At 45.9% G+C, this 20,189-nt stretch overlaps 1 protein-coding gene across 3 annotated transcripts in view; it reads right to left on the minus strand.

The window, feature by feature from the left end:
* UNK (unk zinc finger) overlaps positions 1–20,189 on the minus strand; it is a 1,622,654-nt gene that overhangs the window by 960,632 nt on the left and 641,833 nt on the right. The gene's annotated exons all lie outside the window — the stretch shown is intronic.

Below are 20,189 nucleotides of genomic sequence, written 5' to 3' on the forward strand. Positions count from 1 at the left end.
CTAGTCTCAGCTTCTGTGACCCTAGCATTCACTTTCTGCAAGTCTGCTCTAATAGAGACAATGTTATAACCAATGTCATCCAGCTTGTTGTTTACTGCTGAAAAGCCAGCCTGTAATGCAGTCATGCAGGAGTCCATATTCCTTTCTGTGTGGGATTGGCTGGTCGTTGAGGTTGACTGGGGGGTCCCCTCACTTTCATCCACAGAGTTTGAACTCATGAAGGCGTCCATGTGGCCTTTATTGTTTCCCTTTGCGCCTCGTGTCAAGTCCACCCCAGGTTATCCGGCTGGTCCTTATGGTTATGAGTAGTGTGCGCCTGTTTGCCGTTGCTCTTACTCCAAGTTACCAGGGTGCGCTGGATGGGGGCAATATGGTAGTACTACTTTGTTCCCCTGTTGGGAGTCCTGGCACTTTGGGGACAGATTCCCCTTCCTGGCTTAAATTGATGGTGGCAGCTTGCTATGTTGCCCACTCGTGTGCCTCCAATATTATGCTCTGCGCCTTCCTGTGCAAGCTTAGGACAGCAGTCACTCAATGTTTTATTACTGTTGGTGAATGAGTCTGCTCTGTGATCCTGGCGCCCCCTTATGAGCACAGTGTGTTGTGCCTGCCCTGCTGAGAGTCTGGATATCCATGTGCTATGGGTTAGCACCTTGCAGGGGCGGCACTCTCCCAGTATATTTCTGAGGTGGGTACCCGTTTGCTGCTACTGCTGTGCCACGGGCACCTGACAAATGTGGGTTTCGCTTTATCGGCCTGGCGGCGGTTCGTCGCTCACTCCAGTGTCTGCCCTACCCCCCTACCCCCGCGGTCCCCCAGCAGCACCGTGACAGGCCCTGCGTGGTTTGATGCGATGTCCCGGCGTGGTCGTGAGGGAGGCTAGAGGTTCCGAGCTATGATTATCCTCAGGTGTTGTGGGACCTCACACAGGCGGGCATTGTTTTGTTTTATATAAACCGGTCCTCGGGTGCCCTTTCTGGCCACAGGTTTTCGCTGCGGGGCTGCAGACTCCTCCTTCGCCGTGTATTATTGCTGCCTCACTACCTTCTACTGCTAACCTCCGATGATTACTTCGGTATGTGGTGTCGCAGCCATGTACCTTGTGCGGTCAGATGTTCGGGCACTTCTCTGCTCCCTGCCGATCGCTTCACAGAGTCACCTGCAGCCTTTCGCTTCCTGGGTCGGGTTTTCCGGACAGCCACTTCTCGCTTCCGGGAGCGGGCTGATCACTTTGCCCGTCGCCCGTCTCTGTACCGGGGCACCACGGTTTTGACGCACAGGCTGCATGGTACTCATACGATCACACCAGGCGACCGGCAGTCGTTTTGGATGTTGCCCCACACATTTATGCTTCCATCCTTCACCACTGCCGTCCACGCCTCACAGCCGTCGAAATCTGTATTTCACTTTTTTAGATGTTCCGACATTCCGCGGGATATTGCAAGCATGATTTATTTATTGCGTAGCTCGACATCTAAGCAGCCTTCTTTGTCGGGGCACCACAGCAGCGCCAAATCACTGTATTTTTGATGCATGCGTTTTAGGTTTATTTACCCACCACTGTGATGTGTTTTATGTAGATACAGCCTAGAAAAAGACCCTGAGGGTCGAAACAAGTATCGGCTGTGTTCCCTTTCAAACTTCTGTTTTATTCATAAATATTGGTGTATAAAAGCCAGTGCAGTGAGACCATGATTCAACTTGTGCACTTATTGCTCTTGGAGTCTGGTTGGGCAGCAGATCTCTTTCACCGACACCTGCAGCAGGCCGTCAAGTATTTCTTTTTTGATGGTTTTAATGTTCGCATGGGATTCAGCTTCTGGTGCCCACGCTGTCTTTTCTTCATTAATCTACTGTATTTCCTTGGCTCCTGTGGCTTCAGTGTTCAGAGGTTTCGGAAGCGGTATTCGATCGCTTCAGCGTCTCCCATTTGTGCAGTGCGGCTTGACTCTGTAGCACCACGCAAACAAGTGCTTTCCTTTCTCTAACGGCCGTGTCTGTAAGGCTGCTTCGAAAGCTCTGAAGCCCCAAAGCCTTGTGTCTCGAGCCGGGGGCGGTGAGCTGTGAGCTAGGAGCCGGGAGCAACCGACAGAATCGAATGAACCAATTTGGATAAGTGGAGTGCAACAGAGTAGGTTTTTGCATGAGCCCCTGTGGCTTCAGTGTTTCCAAGCAGCGCAGCGGTGGTTGGGTGAGTGAGTGAGTGAGTGATTTTCCTGTTTCCCACTACCCAGAATGTAACTAAGTCTGGAACCTAAATCCGGGCCAGGTAGGTAATGGGCCGACGGCTGTTTCAGTTTTTGCATTTTTAGGTTTTGCAGCTTTTGAGCAGCTTCCGTGCAGCTAAAGACTGCAGACTCATCTCACCTTCCTTCTCTTCACTATCACTCTCTCCCCACGACCACAGGTGAGCTGCTTGCCCAGCAAGGCCCCCGAGCCCATTTTTGAATAAGGGCAGCAGCCCCAGGCCCCGCGTGCAGCATGTCCCAGAAACCCACTTCCTGGTCCCGCCTCCCTCCAGCCCTGATTGGCTAATCCTCCGGCTACTGCCGGATTACATCTTGGAGCCATCGGCGTGCTCCCACTTTCTCCCCCCGCGACCACAGGTGACCCGCTTGCCCAGCAAGGCCCTCAAGCCCATTTTTGAATAAGGGCAGCAGTCCCAGGCCCCATATGCAGCACGGCCCAGAAACCCACTTTCTGGTCCTGCCTCCCTCCAGCCCTGATTGGCTAATCCACTGGCTACTGCCGGACTACATCTTGGAGCCGTCAGCATGCTCCCACTCTCTCCCCACGTGACCACAGGTGACCCGCTTGCCCAGCAAGGCCCCAGAGCCCATTTTTGAATAAGGGCAGCAGCCCCAGGCCCCGTGTGCAGCGCGGCCCAGAAACCCACTTCCTGGTCCCGCCTCCCTCCAACCTGATTGGCTAACCCCTGCTCTCTGCCAATTCCACCCGAATTCTGATTGGAGTGCCAAAGTTTATCAGTGACCCTCCCAGGGCAGCCCTCTGCCTGTGCAGCCCCTGCGGCTAAGGACCTGAGGCAAAGGGCGGCTCCAACAGAGACGGCTCCAGTATTGTCCGCAGGGGCAGCCAATGAAGCCAGGAATCGGCAGACACCAACAAAAACTGAGTGTGGCATGGGTGGGGTGTAGAGCAATTACTCTATTCCAGAAAACCCCAGCCACTCTACCTTACCTTTCCATAGCATAGACGGCCATAGACTTACATAATGCATACTTAGAAAGACTTGCGACCACTGCAAATTGACTGTAAATGTTGCCCTGCAATGCATACCAACTTACTTACCAATGTCTGCTAGTACCACACCTGGAGGGAACTGTGTAGATTAGCCTGCATCACATCTAGATGGGATCAAGATTGTTAGCATGCACCACACACAGAGAATTCTTAACATGTGCACACATAGATGGAATCCTCAACCTAGCCTGTGTCGCACCTAAATAGAACTGTGAATGCTAGCACGTGCCACACCTAGACGGAATTATGAAGATTGCCAAGCATTACACTTAAAAGGAATTGAGAATGTTGGCATGTCCCGCACTTTGGTAGAATTATTAACATTGGCCTGTGTGTTATCTGGATGGTATTGTTAGGGTTGGTGAGCGCCACACTCGGACTGAATTGTGAAGGGTAGCAAGTGCCACACTTAGATAGAATTGTGAATGCTTGCATGTTAAATGTCACATAACCCACTAACCAATATAAACCCTAACTCTCAGCATACTTAAAAAAAACTCACACAACCATCTCTCGCACAGCCAGCTGCACGCACTTCACCACACTGCTATAACACATAAGCCGCACCAACAGCACACGCGGACTGACACCGATCCAATACTCGCACCAAAGCTCAGCACCCAGTGTCTACCGAGTTGAAGCTGCCAACAGTACACCACTCCTCCCACTATCCTACGCCCTCTTCACCTTACTAACCCATCCCACCTTTCTCATTTACAGATCCTCCAGAGCGCCTGGGGACCAATTCCGTTGGTGACGGTCCGCTGTAGAAGTACTGTTAACATAACATTAGTGTGCTGTAATTCTGGCCTTCTCTTTTTTTTTGTTAGCTGCGTGTCTTGCCGGCCTTTCCTTAATTGTTTAGTTGCATCTTTCTTGTAGCTCCCTTACGACTGCACACTCTGTGCCTTTTCATCTTACACAGCCGCTGCTGAGTAACAGGTGGAGCTGACGATTCATCCTCTTTGTCAGGGGTCACTGCGGGATTACCTTTGAACCCCTTAACATAGCACGTAAGTATAGTAATAATCAGAATATTTTAAACACTGACTCTAATACGAAAAGGAAAAGAGAATGCAGTGTACCCTTTGTGCCTGCACATGTACAATCTACAGAGCAACACAAATAAGCTGGAAGGTGGCTCCCAAATAACAAGGAACACTGCTTCTCGTAGCCCATTGAAAGGGTCCCAAGCCCATCTGATGGTGTAAGCATCCATGGAGGCTCATTGGAGAGGAATACTGAATTAAATAAATCACTCACAGCCCAGTACCGCTAGAATCGCTAATATTGTGTGACTCTAATCTAAACAGCGGCAGTGGCGGCAATATGGTGATCCTAGAAGCTGCCGTCCATCCACTTCTATGGTTAACACCAGATAATCATGTTGATGCAGAGGATGAAATTATGCCTTGACCTGACGAATGCCAAACCATAGATCCCAAAGAATACCCCCTCAAACTGGGAAAGAGAGCAGAAGCTAAAGCTGGGAGAAAAACCTCTACCTCGACCCTGAAAGAAATACAGGGAAGAACCTGGGGGTAGTGCAAGAACCATCCAGTGATAATAGCCTTAGTATCCTGCCTCTGACCCTGGATTCATATCCAATTAATGCACTTAAAAGCAGAGGAGCATTATACCCAAAAGAAAGTCCCATGTGAAGCTCAATTACCAGGAGGAGAACTGGGTAGCATGAGAAAGTTCAAAAGAAAATGAATGACTTCTTCCTAAAATTAGGTATCCTGAGGCTGTATCCATACAAATTCTTCATGAAACTCAAAGAAATTGATGACAGGATTAGGCTGACCTCCCCATCGATTTCGGCCTTAAACACAGTACTTAGCGCTTTTGAGAGCCTTTATGATAACATAAAGGGCATTGTCTCTGCCAATGTCCTACATTCTAGTGAGAGAAAACACTGAGCATGCTACAGGAACACCTGGGAAAACAGAGCAGATCGACCTTGAACTTCCAAAAAACAATGTGCGACTCGCTGCAAACCCAGAGTCAGAAAGTCCAGTCTTTGACATCCATACGGGAATTAAATCAGAATCTTGCAGAAAGACATTGCAATACAATTGCAACAAAATCTGAAAAAGAGGTAAACAGACAAAGTAGGACCCAGCAGAAACTTGAAGCTAAATCAGAGGAGGGTCATCTGCAAAGCACATCTAAACATTTTGATCCAGATATGGCACTGCAGAAGTCGGTGCCTGAAGTTTCCCCAAATGAAGAGCTCGAAAAGGGAGCTCTCACTGTGCCCCCTGTAATGGATTTGAAAGAGGAGCCTGTTAGAAACAGCGAAACAAGGCGCAAAAGAAAGAAAAAGAATGATCTGAGAAACAGTAAAAGCTCCAGGAAATATATGAGATTTTTTAGATCTCTCGATGGCCTCAAACGAGGCAGAGGATAGAATTGACAATAACGGTACAGTAACGAAAAACAAGTACAGTGGAGGTCGGCACCAGTATAACGTCTCGTCATTTGATGCTAGACAGATAAAATATTGAGTGCAAAAGAAAATAAGAATCTAAGTATAGATAAATGCTGCAGAACAAAATGCAGAACAGCGAACCGATAATGAATCACAAATAACCCATGCTCTGGTGAAAATTGGCAGGGTCAATGCCAAAACTCAGGGGAGGCCACCATCTGAGAATGTTAAGATTGAACACCATGGGATAAAGACAGTGGTGAGATGGGCTCCGATTTTTCAAATAGGGGAAAAACAAAAACCATGCCACGTACAGTAAACATTTCCCAAGTAATAATAACTAATCTGCACAAGCATCTCGAGTCCCTGAGGACCTGGCTAATACACACAAGAGTTTGCTGACATCGCAAAAGGGAGATCCCTCTGAAAAAGATCAGGTTTCAACAAGTGCTAAAGATTTTGATATTAGTGACCTGAAAAAAACCAGGAGAGGTCTCAGGCGAAGAAAACTTTACAAATTCCTTTTTTTCACGCCCACACGTTTGGTTGGAACAGACCAACTCGGGAATTAAACAATGCACTTTGAATAGAAATGCAATCCTGAAGTTGGTAAAAGATTTTACAGAGCTGGGGGACAGGGGGGCATGGCCAGCCGGAGGCAGCAAACCTGCACAGCCCCCGCTTGATCCTAGGAAACTATTGTCTTTACTGCCCGATTCTGTGTGTGTCGTTGCAGGGGAGGAGAGCTGAGGTGTTGTGGATTAACACTGGAGAAGCCTTGGTGGTGACGCTGTGTGGTTGAGGAGGACAGAGTGTCTGAAAAAACGAGGATGTGGCACCCCAAAATGGCTGCTGGAGCCATCACTCATATTGGCGGTTAGCTGAGGAGCTATCCCAGGAAGTCGCACTGGTCGGCGGTGAGGTCGGGCGAGCCCGGGAAGGGAGGTAGACCGTGCCAGAGGTAGTGGCAACAGGAAGAGCCTGTGGACATCAGGTGTACGAAACGCAGAGCTGCCGCCGGTCTAGGACTGGGCCACAGCAATACAGTACAGCACGATATAGCAAGAGCACCGATTGGTATCCAGCCTCTGGCCAAAACATGTCGCCCAGCCTCAGAGGGGCTGGGGGGGCACAATGGCCGGTCTGACCCCAGTGGAAGGAGTGAACACTGAGAAACCCGAGACGTTTCCAGGGGATCCTTTGTTCAGGTGGCATGGGGAGGGCCATCGTTCTTGGATCCCCAACCCTGGGGGCGGACGAGCGAGGGAGGATCACCTGGGAAGGGGGCCTTGGGGGCTATGGGAGAGACACCCTCAGGCGAGCCCTGCTATTCCTCCCGTTCCGATACACCACTACCTGACATCCCCTCAGTTGTCATGGGATATTGTCAGCAGAGTCCCATCACCCCGGTACCTTTCTGTGAGAAAAAGGAGCAAATGGATCAGGGAAATTAAAACACAATAGCACATCTATTCACCCATCACTATACATTTCCCCCCTTCATCTGGAAAAAGACCTACTGATCTCCAGGTAAACCTGCAAGTCCCACAATCCCTACTTCCATTCTAGAAGTCCAGCTGCTGAGACAAAGAAGAGGCAGATGGGAGTCATGAGGATTGCCTATAGGAATCAATGGGCAATGGATTCCTATGGGGAATCTCCATGTTATCCCGACAATGAGGTCAGGCAGAGTCAGGCAGGGAGGGAGGGACAACTACTTGCACCTGACTCCAATCAACTCTTTCAAAGAGTATAAAAGGTCAGACACCCGGGCATACTCTAAGAGAGCACGGGTTGCTGAAGAACAGTGAAGACCAGAAGGAGAAGTCAGCAGCTGGGAGAACCTTGGGAAGCCAGAAGGGGGATGGGCTGCCAGGACACTGAGGCCTTTGAGTACCTAAGGGGGCTACAGCATGCCCAGGGAACCAAAACCCTAGCTATTCTTTTCTGGTAAAGTTTAAATAAGTGCTTTCTCCCTGGGTGAGTTCCAGAAACCCAGGTAGTTGAGGGGCAGGTGCTGGGACCCTGACAAGTGAATCCCCATTGAGGACCTGCAAACACCTCATCACAGAGGGTAAAAGATGGAGACCCTGTGACTCGAGGGACACTAAGGCGGGATAATGTGCATTCTGGGACTTGTAGTCCAAAAGAGCAAAGCTGTGAGACAGAGTGGTCCGGCACTGCATGTGTGCCCAATCAAAGGTCTCTGTAAGGTATCCAGCTGAGAAGTGAAAGGTAAAGAGTTGTATATAATTGTAAATCGAAGTGGTCCTGCGACGGGTCAAGCAACATCCTGCGCACAGTCGAATGTCTTTCTATTCTGGTGTCAAAAGGGATCCGAGCCCGGAAGAGGGGGATCCATGGCCCGAGCCCAGATGAGGGAGACCAAATTGTGAACATTGTAGAAAAGGGATCAGAGACTGAATGAGGTGGACTCGTTGTCCTAGCCCGAAGGAGGGAGACCAATCGTGAGCATATAAATGTGAGAATCTTGACATAGGAAAGGAACCTTTGTGTTTTGTTTGCTACATCTGACCCTCTGCGGTGAGAGACTTTGAATGGCAAAGAGAAATTGGCACAGAAGGTCCTGATACTGAGATATTGAACTGTACGAGTAACAAAAGGAACTACAAGTACTAGCAGTCACTGGGAAAAAAAGGTAATACAGTATGTTTGACAAGTAAAATGAACTTCTGTTTGAAGGTGGAGGAAGCCTGTATTCTGACAGAGGAAGTCTGTTTGACAAGCAAAGTGAACTGTGTTTTGACAAAAGACCTTTCTTTTGAGAATTCTTTTTGTTTATTAGCATAGGCCCTTTTATTTTGACAAACTCGGCTAGGACTGCGTTATTTGAAAGTTGTAGCTTGCTCCCATCCTTAGATTTAGGTTTAGATAGGCGTTTAACCAACCCTTCAAAATTCAATGCACACCCTTGAACTGTGTCTCATTTGTGTAGGTCTTCATTGAAGATACCAAGCCTTTCCTTACAATGCGCACCGAGACCCGAGGCTTCAAAACTACACAGCTCCCAGGTACACGGACATCCTGAAACAAGGGCGACAGACACCGGGCACACATCCATCTGATGAATTGGCCCCACAGACCCAGGTACGGATTGCAGTGCTGCAGTGCTCAAGTATGCCGGGGGGAGGATGGGAGAGGGGGACTCAACATTCCAGGATTCATAGCCCTGCTTGCCCACCAAAGGGGCAAATGCAAACAATCATTGGGGACGTGCACGGCCCAGTTGGAAAAGGCTACCACAATGTGGGACACACGGGAGAACACAAGGCGAGAGATGGCTGCACGCACCAATACTGCACGAGTTGTCCGTATAATACAGCGCGGCTGACCAGTCCTTTGAATCAAGCACACGCTGCAAGAAGCTCATTATGTAAAGAGTTGCCATTACTGCCCTATTGTCCGAAAACGACGACTTTGGAGGCAACACTGTAGACAGGGGGAAAATGGCACTAGGACACTGTGGCCGGGTTGCCAGGAGGTGCACCAAATGCCTTGGGAGACTTTGGGGGTGCATGGTGGCATACTGGGCACCGGATCGGCACACCAGTGGGTGGCAACGGAACGCAGGCAAGGCAGCGCTCGGAGGCAACGCAAAGGGGAGACTCAGTGGCAACGGAAGTGAGGAGATCCCAACTGTGAAAAGGATGCCAAAACACTGTGAAGGAGGTGTACACAACAGCCAATAGTGTCTGCATAAGAACAACGTGTGGCTTACTCCTCGACAGACGAAGGGTGCCCGGACATGGAAAGTGCATGATCGCGCCAGACTGTACCCAGTGAAACTGCTGTAACTGTGCGAGTGGAGCAGGGAGATGTAGCAGACTGTGGTGGAGAGAAAAGTGGTGGTGCATCTCATCGAGAAGTGCAGACTGGTGGTACAACACTGAGACGGAAGACAGTGATACCCGGTGGTGTAGCTGGGGTGTGTGGTGGGATGCCATCTACAGAACACAACAGCAGTCAGGAAGGGACTAGTTGTGCCCTCACAAAGCCTGTATTGGCTCGGCAAGGACATCAAACTCCAATAATGGAGGCTTACACCTGCAGGGTGGGGAACTATGTGGTGGCACAGGATGACCAGAGTGCGGTGCCAGCGACGTCGCAGATGAGTACACAACAAGAGGGCCCTATCCTGGCGGCGATTGCAGCACTGAACGCTGCACTACAACACAAGATGGAAGTGGTCATAGTGGATGTCAAATTATTGCGTCAAGATGTACGTGCACTGGCAGACTGGCTGGGCACAGCGGAACAGCAAGTCCAAGATAATACGACCAACATCGCCAGTGCCCAGACTCAAGTGGCAGACCTAGTGGAAACCTGGGAATACTGAGCGGAAGATGCAGGGGGTGGCGCGCTTGAATAACATCAGAATACTGGGCCTTCCGGAAGGAGAGGAAGGCAGGGAACCTACGGCTTATGCCGAAAATATGTTCCTGCAAGAGATGGGCCTGGGCATTCTGACACAGATTCACTGTCGAGAGAGAGCATAGATCCCCGGCGAGAAAACCACCTGTTGTAGACCCCTTTTCCCCCGCAACTGATGATAGCTTAGATTAGGAACTATAAAGACAGGGAGAGGATCTTTGCCTTTTCAAGAGGGAGGAACCATCACATGGGGCTCCTCTAAATTGGCGATATACCCTGACTACACAGCTTTAATGCAACGATGCAGAGCAATGTGTGGTCCGACCAAAGAACGAATGAGAAGAGCAGGCATGCGGTACATGCTGATCTAGCCTGCTAAACTGAAAGTTCTACACAATGGAAGATCGCATTTTTTCAATAATACACAGGAAGTACACGCCTGCATTGACGCGCATGGGGTTGCCACAGCTGCCAAGCAGTAACAACACGCCGTAGTGTGTTAAGATATGGCAGGTCAAAATGAGGCCCTCTGTTCCTTGGGCCGCCATGCGCAACTGAGACGAAAAGGCAGAAGATGACGAGAAGACAGCAGGACACACGGAATAGAGACACTGAGACTGCGAACAGGTGACTCGATGGCTGCTGCTCCGCACACATCAAGCTCCTGCGCGATACCCAGAGGTGGGGAGGCGGGTACAGGAGAGGCAGCTAAGCCAGAGTATGCACGTGCTGCTGGGCTATTTGAAGTTGGGGAAGGTTTTGTGGGTATCAGAGTTGGGGTTTGTTGGGACGAGGCGGGGGCAGGGGAAACAGGGAGACTGTTGGGTCAAGGAGGAGGATAGTGAACCCGTAGGCCCTTTTAAACGAGGTAGCGATATCTGGGATGATTGGGGATGCAGAGCTTACTCTTGCACCAAAAATCAGACCAACTCAGGAAGTTGGCAAACTTTAGCTGTTTTATTAACAATTATCTAAAACAAAGAGTAAAACGGGCATCAACAGACGCCCCACAAGCATTCCCAATGTGTTATATGAAAAAACACAATTATATAGCAAAAATGTGTCATCACTGACATCATACTATGTGGCAAAATAAGCGAAAAATTACGGGGGGTTTATGATAGGCTTAAAGGGAACATCCAAGTATACTTTCTATGGGGCACTGAACCGTGATTGGATCTCTAAGGTCAGGTGGACAGCTATGCCCACCCCCTAGTGCAAGTCATCTTCCGCATCATCAAAATACACAACGTTCTATTGGCTTTCAAACTATAGGGCTCCTTGCTACGTGGCCCTCTATAATTGGTTGGCACGCATGTACCCTTATGGAATATTCCACTCGCTAGCAGCACGCAAGCTGGTACCCAAGGTGCTGGAGGGGTGGCCTGACCAAGCCTCCCCACCCAATTAGCCCAACATCCCTAATCATTCCTGCTGTCTGCCATTCAATTAGTCCTTAGGACTCAGCCTTGCAAAGGATCACTGTGCCCCAGAATAAAAGGGAGTGTTAGCATGGCCTTATCTTCTGGTCTCGGTGTAGCTTGCCCAAAGTCTATTTTCATCTGACCATGTGACTTAGTTCCTGACTGTTAATGAAGAAAATCATGTGGCCTGGATATGTCGGGAAAGGAAAAAAAGGGAGAGCCAGCCACATGATATCATCAGTGATGTCATCAATGACATTTGTGATGTCATCTTTGATGTCCTGGGAGTTAGTGTTAGCAGTGCACGGTGGCGGCGCGAGTTATGGTTGCTTATCTTACCATAACTGCTGAATTTCAGGGGGTTTTCGGTTTTACTTTGAACCATAACGTCCCTTTAACAAAGTTTTTTCACTGAATTTCATAGGTTTTTAGTAGCGCAATTTAACCATAACGTCCCTTTAACAAAGTTTTTTTTACTCTGAATTTCATAGGTTTTTAGTAGCACAACTTAACCATAATATCCCTGACTTCATATACATGTAACATAGAACATACTAACCCCCTCGTAGTGATTTTCATGTCCGCGCACTACCACCATGTCCGCGGACATATCGAAAATCTGAGCGTGGTGAATGTTAATTTAAATAGTGTGCCCTATTTCCCCTTTGAAGTTGACTCTGAAAAGAGCCATTTTTTTTTTACAGATGCTTGACAGACACCTGTTATTTTGTATTTTTTTTCTTTTTCTTACTTTACTCCTAAAATCTTCACATAACCTTCTCCAAAGCAACCCTAACATTCCAAAATAGAAAGGCATTTCCCGTAAAAGATAAAGAAATACCATCTTCTTTAAAATTAACAGCATTACTGGCATCAATATTCTCATTGTTACAGAAGAACATACCAGTTCTAAGCATGAAGGCACACATGCCTCGGTTGATGACACACCTAGCAATGTTTTGCTGAGGACAAAAAAACTGAACTATTGTCCCATATTGCCCTAGGTAGTAATCCAGAAAAAATTACTTTCGCATTTGGAAGGATCTTCATTACGGCTTGAACCAAGCGTTTCAAATCAGCCAACAAAGTAGGGGCACTGACGTTACCCAAATGGAAAGCACCATAGTGCAAAACTACCACATGCGGACTGTTCATCGTGGCCATATCCTCACAAACTTGTACAATTCCCTGTACATTGCAATCAGGCACAGTGCTCCACACCACCTCCACTCCTTTGACATCAAAGTTCTTTGCAACGTGCCTGCATTCAGCATACTGCTGTAAACCATGCACAAACATATCTCCGAGCACCAACACCATGACTTCCTCCACTTCTGCCATCTTCACCACACACAGTCCCTTTCAACACAAATCCACAACCTCGACATCCGATTGGCTGATCCGTACAGTCTTCTTTCCATGTTGGATTTCCTGGAAAAACCCGGATGTAGCATGCCCTGTCCACGAACAGCCGTGGAGTCCGCGGACGGCGTCCACTTTACTCTGTGACATTCCCTCATTGCATACAGCTAAGCAATCACACAATACGAATAACGTCCTCAGAACACCCCCATTTTGTGAATTTTCGAACATTTCAGGACAATTATCATTTCATTATTCAACATATTAATATTACAAATATTATATTTTCATCTTGTATTCTGCACACAATGCTATCTTTCTCCATTAGTAGCTCAGTATACTAGATAGAATCCCATAATTCAACGCTATTTATATCAATGCATCGTTCAAAGCACTAATAACGGTATGATATTTATTGCAATATCCTTGACACTTTTTTCAGAACATTATAATAAAAATCCATGGTACACAAATTCCATGAAAAAAACATACACATGTGATGTCATCAGTGATTTCATCAATACCATTTGCGAGGTCATCTTTGATGTCCTGGGTGTTAGTCTTAGCAGTGCACGGTGGTGGCGCGAGTTATTTTTCATAGCTTCCATAACTTCAGGGGTCTTTCGGCTGTACTTAGAACCATAACGTCCTTTAAACAAACTTTTTTTAATATCACGCAAACAATATACAAACATGGCGTGCAAAAACCAACTTCTACAGATGGCTTTACACAGAATGTTGCAAAGTAAGAATGTATGCTCGTTCACAGTGAAGGTCAGCTGCTTCCATTTTTTTCTCGGGCCCCGGAGAGGCTCACGAAGCGGACTATAAGGTTGTATTGTGTTTTGACCTTGACAGACAAAGATTGTGATGAAAGAATGAAAGACTTCTCTTGAAATAGTGTTGCTAAAACGTAAGAGAAGATAAGTATGAAATTTCTGAAACGAAACCACTTTTATATATTATATCACTATGCGAAAGATCGTTGGCACACGCAGAGTCGTACTTTGGGACTGCACCACTCGTAGACAATGGAAATTGCAATTGTACTGTAAGTAACCCTTTAGATTATTTTATACCAAATATAATTACAATAGCGTAGCATTAAAGACCGCTCAAGTTGAACTTGTTCGTTGAAAGTGGCATAATGTTTTCTACCGCGCACTATCACCGCCGAATTGATCCCCTGTCATTTAGAGGGCTCTGAAAAAGGCAGACACAGGGTGGGTTAATATAAATAATTTAACCGGTCTATAGGCGGTCAAGCGCTCTACTCGCTGTGCCACTTCACTGTAGCCTGTCAAGTGGCACAGCGAGTACAACGCTCGCTTTGACATCCGTGCACAGCTTGCTAACGCAAGTTTGAATCCCGGCAAGGCCAAACTCAGCCTTTCATCCTTCCGTGGTCGATAAATGAGCACCACACACCGTGGTTAATAATAAGCACCGCTTAGATACCTCACGGTTCTTAACGTTATATGAATGGGAAAATATTATTATTTTATTACTAACATACTCCGTTGCACTATCTTCGATAGCAAATAGTTTCACGCCCTAATAAATAAAATGATGATTTTTAATGAAGATCGGCTGGTGAGACTAATTTATGTTTTTTAAAACAGGTATGTGGCCCCATTTTGCCTATGTCACGATTTACAGACTCCAGCGGATGGGGTCTTCAACTGCCAGGTGCAGGTCCAAATATGCAACTTCATGACCCTCACCATTTTATGGGACAATCGCCAAGGACCAATATGCCCTTAAGCAGTACTAGCGGCTACAAACAACATACCAACCAATAGGGTGGTCTAATGGCTCGTTGTTGGAGCAACCTTCCGATTATCAGAACGACCATTTACTGCTTTTATCATAAACCAACAGCCTATCTACCGCAAAGGAACAACGCGTGGCCCCAAATAAACTTTTGCTGATCGACAGCAGAGACAATAGCAAATCACTAAATATTCACTAAACATTTCATGTGAAATAAATGTATTTTACCAAATGTACAATCCTGCTGTTTACTTTTAAACCACAGTTTCATATTCCGAATTGTGGCGCACTGAGTTGTAAGCTGATCTAACACCCTCTGTACCGCAAAGGAACATCGCGTGCCTCAACATGAACTTTTGCGGATCGACAACAAAGACAAATGCAAATTGCTGAATATTCTCTAAACATTTTATGTCAAATAAATGTACTTTACAAAATTTACAATCTTGCTGTTTGCTTTTAAATCACTGTTTCATATTCCGAATTGTGGCGAGCTGTGTTGTGACATAATATGTGTTGTCTTCCGGGATCTGTGTAAAGTCACTTAGGACTGGAGAGGACTGGGCGCGTTTGATGACGCACCCTGTAACGTCACGGAGAGAGGCGGGGAATATGAATGCTTTGATAATATCAGGCTTAGGGGCGGGAGATATGATTTAGTGTCGCAAAAGCAAGTCAGCCAGGACAATAGCGCCAGTCATAGGATTATCACATAATGTCGGCGCACACCAGCCGGATTTATCGTTTCTTTACTGGACAAAAAGTCGGTTGACGCCCATAGGAAATTGTACTATTAGCGGACAAAAGAAGTGGTCTTAAAACACTTTCACCCTGACAACGAACAATACAAACAACATTCTCAGAACACCCCCATTTTGTGTAATTGCAACCATTTCGGGACACCGCGAGTGTTCTTAGAACACATTCAACTTGACAGATTACAATACGGACAGCGTCCTGAGGACCCCCCGAGTTTGTGTATTTACGAACAATTAAGTACGCCGCGAGTGTTCATAGCTCATTTTTACCTTCCTGCGAACAAAAATGACACATACTCCGTCCTCTAAACACCCCACCATTTAGTTTATTTACAAAATGTCAGAACAGCCGTGTTCTCCGCGGACAAATCGAACGCAACAAAAACGTCTAGCACATAAAAAAACAAAACATTGAACCTATCTCATACTCCCCCACCCTCCCCAAACACTTACACACCAACACAGGGCACTAAATACAATTTTTTATCCACGTTTCACTGCGCTGTACGCGGTAGAGGGTGAATACAAGACGGTGGGCGCCACAGAAAATCTGACACGCTCCATGCCCCTCGCAGTCCAATCAACGAAAACGTCACATGTCCGCGGACATGACGCAAGGCCATGAGCCAAACGGGGTGCTGTCCGCAGAGCGAACAGGGAAGTCCGTCCGCGAAGCGAACACATATCACTAATTATTTTGCCTTACATTTTGGTCATTTTTAAAAAAACTACTGGACGGATTTACACCAAATTTGCAAAAGCACGCTTTCGGGACCAGGCCGCCGCTACTGCCACAAATTTGGTGTAAATCCATCCAGCGGTTCGAGCTGTAGCCGTGCGCAAAGTTTTTTTCCCATTCAGTCTATGGGAAAAAAAAAGTTTTGGGACCCCCCCTATAACTTTTCCCCCCCTGGACGAATCCTCACCAAACTTTGCAAAGAAATTCAGAGTGGGCCATATACTTTTTTTTGCAATGTTTGGTGAGGATTCGTCCAGGGGGAGCAAAGTTATAAGCCGCCCAAAAAGTGCTCTTCCTATGGAAACACCAACTTAACCATAACTACATGACCGCTACCGCGGCCATGTAATTATATATATATATATATATATTTTCAGTGAAAAAACGTTGTTAAAGGGACGTTATGGTTCAAAGTAAAACCGAAAAAACCCTGAAATTCGGCAGTTATAGTAAGATAAGCAACCATAACTCGCGACGCCACCGTGCACTGCTAACACTAACACCCAGGACATCAAAGATGGCATCACAAATGTCACTGATGACATCACATGTCTGACTCCCCCTTTTTTCCTTTCATGACATATCTAGGCCACATGATTTTCTTCAATAACAGTCAGGAACTAAAAATTGTAAATTACTATATTCGTAGACTTATCCTTCAAGTATGTTCTTAGAATAATTCCCTTATGGTCCAGTCATATCATATGAAACATATACATAGGAGAAGTCACAACCTTCACTGAATTTCATGGTTTTTAGTAGTGCAACTTAACCATAACGTCCCTTTAACAAAGTTTTTTTTACTGAATTTCATGGTTTTTAGTAGCGCAACTTAACCATAACGTCCCTTTAACAAAGTTTTTTTTACTGAATTTCATAGTTTTTTAGTAGCACAACTTAATAATAACTTTGACTTTATGTACATATAATATGGAACATACTGAACCCTTTCTACTGAATTTGACGGTCCGCAGACATGTTTGGACAACAGTACCACCACCTAAAAACTCTTGGGGGGGGGTATGTGTAATAGTTATAGCATAACATAGGAACATTTAACAAATTCACAAAGCAGCACACATACAAAGTATATGTAGTAATGCTTAAAAAATGTTACCCATGTATGAAACACACTAACCATTCATGTAAATACAATATGTTTTAAAATGGAATATACCAAAAGAAGATAAAGTGGCTTCCACCATAATTACCTCACAGACGCTCCACAACCAACAGCAAGACCAGACGTATACACTACTGATTACATATTTCACCAGACATAGTAAGTGCACTTCTTTTTAATCATATTTATAAACTTTCTATATTAGAAAAAAAAACATTACTTTTTTGTTTCCTCACAGAAATGTGTAGTACTCTTGACTGGCTAGAGGAGCATTTCCCACGAGAGGAAATGTTAGAAAATAGTCCACCTAATGGTACACACTTTACTATATAAACCAATTAATAAATATTATTCTGTATACATTTAACATATACATTTTTTTTTATTACAGACCATACAAAAATTCCAAGCATCTCACAACAACAATCAGAGGATATCACTCTGCAGCAGATTAATCAAAAAATGGACGACCTTATGCAAAATTTTATGGATTTGAAAAACTCTGGAAAATTATGTGAAACCCCCAACAGCACACCATTGTCCAACCTGCACTTGTCCCCCCTCACCCTATCCCACGCAGTTAACCCCAAACCCTGTCTATGGACCAAAGCGTTTCAATGAGCTTTCCTTCCCTTCTTCACCTGATCCCAGTTATCTAGAAATCCCTAATTCTCCTGTTTTTGTTTCCGTTTCTGCCCCACCTTCCTAGTCATAATTGTATATATATATATATATATATATATATATATATATATATATATGAAATAAAGTTACTTTTCTTATATTGTGTTGTAATTACTTTCAGTTTCTTGTGATAAAACCAATTTAGGTGTCCACGGACACCGCGGTTGTTCGGAAATGTTCGTAAAGAAACGAAAATGTGACTGTCCTGAAGACACTACATCTGTCCGTAATGTTCTCATGCAAGTTGAAAATGTTCTAAGAACACTCGTAGTGTCCTGAAATGTTTGTAAATAAACGAAAATGGAGGTGTCCTTAAGAACACTATGCCTATTCGTAGTGTTCGATAGCAAACAGAAACTGTTCTAAGAACACTTGTGGTGTCCTGAATTGTTCGAAAATAAACGAAAATGGAGGTGTGCTTGAAACGCTATGTTTGTCCGTATTGTTAGCAAATAAATTAAACTGTGCTAAGAACAAACAGCTGTCCGTAACTGTTTGTTTTACATGTGACGCACTTTTAATTCGTTCAGGACCCGAACACTGTCCGCAGAACATCAACACGCATACGCAAAACAATGTCCGTACATTGGGTGTCCTGCGGACGACCGCTACCTTAGCGAACATGCTCACAAAACAATCATGTGACCGCGCCCACGCTCATCTCGTGCTCTAAATGCAGACACTGTTCGTGTCTCCGACCAGTTTAAAAGTACATTTCCAAGTAATCCACAATATTTCTCATTAATAAATCACCATACCACAAATCCCACATACTAATTCTAACTTTCCACATAGTTTTTGTGACTTTTTGAACCTTTTTTGATATTCGATCTGTCTTGCGGACAGCGCGCATGTCCGCGACCCGCGCACAAGCACCCTGATATAAGACCACGCCCTAGAGCGCATTCTCATTGTGTTTCTGACTATTCCACAGAGAACACTGCATTTTGCTGCATACTTTGCAGATTTTGAGATTTCCATCTCCAAGCCTTTTACATCCATGGCTCGAATATTACCACATGGGGCTACATCTGCCTCAGCACCACCCCCACCCCCTCCTCCACCACCATTTCCCCAAGGGCCTGAAGAGGGGAACAGGAGTGAGAATACAGAGGAGGAAGAAGAGGATGACGAGAATGAGGTAGAGGAAATCCCTACTACCCGCCCTCGGCGTGAATCTTGGGTGTGGCAATTGTTTACCGTTCATGGAAACGGTCCTAAGTCTCATGCGAACCGTGTCACCTGTAATGAGTGCAAAATGGTACTCGAGTCGCGGGAAGCATGGTTCGTATAGCTTTGGGACCACTACCATGAAGCGACACCTCCGCTCATTCCACACTGGGGCCATTCGCAAGGTTGTACTTTGCGAGAAGCGTAGTAGGTTGATTGCCTCTACTTCATCCTCCGTTCCTGAACCTGTCACCACAAGGAACACCTCTGTGGGACAGCGTCTTCCTCAAGCTGCCTCACAGGCCATACAGAATTCCGATGACCCTTACCTTTCGAGGGTCACAGTTGTATGTGTGTACTGTGACACAGTACTCTGTAGGGGGGAACGACTTCGGAGTGCTTTTGAGACGATCCGTCTCAGAGCACCAGAAGACCTGCTCATTACCCAAATAAAACCCACTCTACATCTTCATCTCTCAGCTCGCCCTTTCTTATCCCTGTGGTTGGTGTCCCCCTCCCTTTACCCTCCTTTCCCTCCTCTCCTAGTGTGTCGTGTATAAAAAAGAACAAAAAAATACAAAATAACAAAAATCAAAAAAAAAAAATAATAAAGCTCTTTTCAGAGCCACCTTTCACAGTTAAAAAATAGAAGTGAAGATACATAAAGCATAGCCATTTCCATTTCGTGACAGTCCGCGGACGGTCCACGAACAGAAAAACAATTGCATTGCTACCCTATTGAAACCAATGCATTTTTCTCTAACAGGAAGTGGTGGCTCTGAAAAGAGCCTTTGGGAGGTGTTTGAATGTAAAACATTTTAACTACGTAAGACGTACTTCAAAACGAATGCTGTATTTCTAAAAAAAGGTTGCAATGCATTTTGTACATTTCTCAGAAAAATCTGATTGCCAGCATAAGTAAGATGAACTCCATCTTTGCGAAAAATATATGTACTACGAAACAAAATATTTTCATTGTTAAAAGAGTACATGCCAAAATCTCTTAGGAAGGCACAAACAGCCTTATTAACATTATGCCTTGCTTTCTCCATTTGTGGACCACATGAGA

This window comes from Ambystoma mexicanum, chromosome 3q, assembly GCF_040938575.1.
Source record: "Ambystoma mexicanum isolate Mex_15411 chromosome 3q, UKY_AmexF1_1, whole genome shotgun sequence".
Taxonomy (NCBI): Eukaryota; Metazoa; Chordata; class Amphibia; order Caudata; family Ambystomatidae; genus Ambystoma; species Ambystoma mexicanum.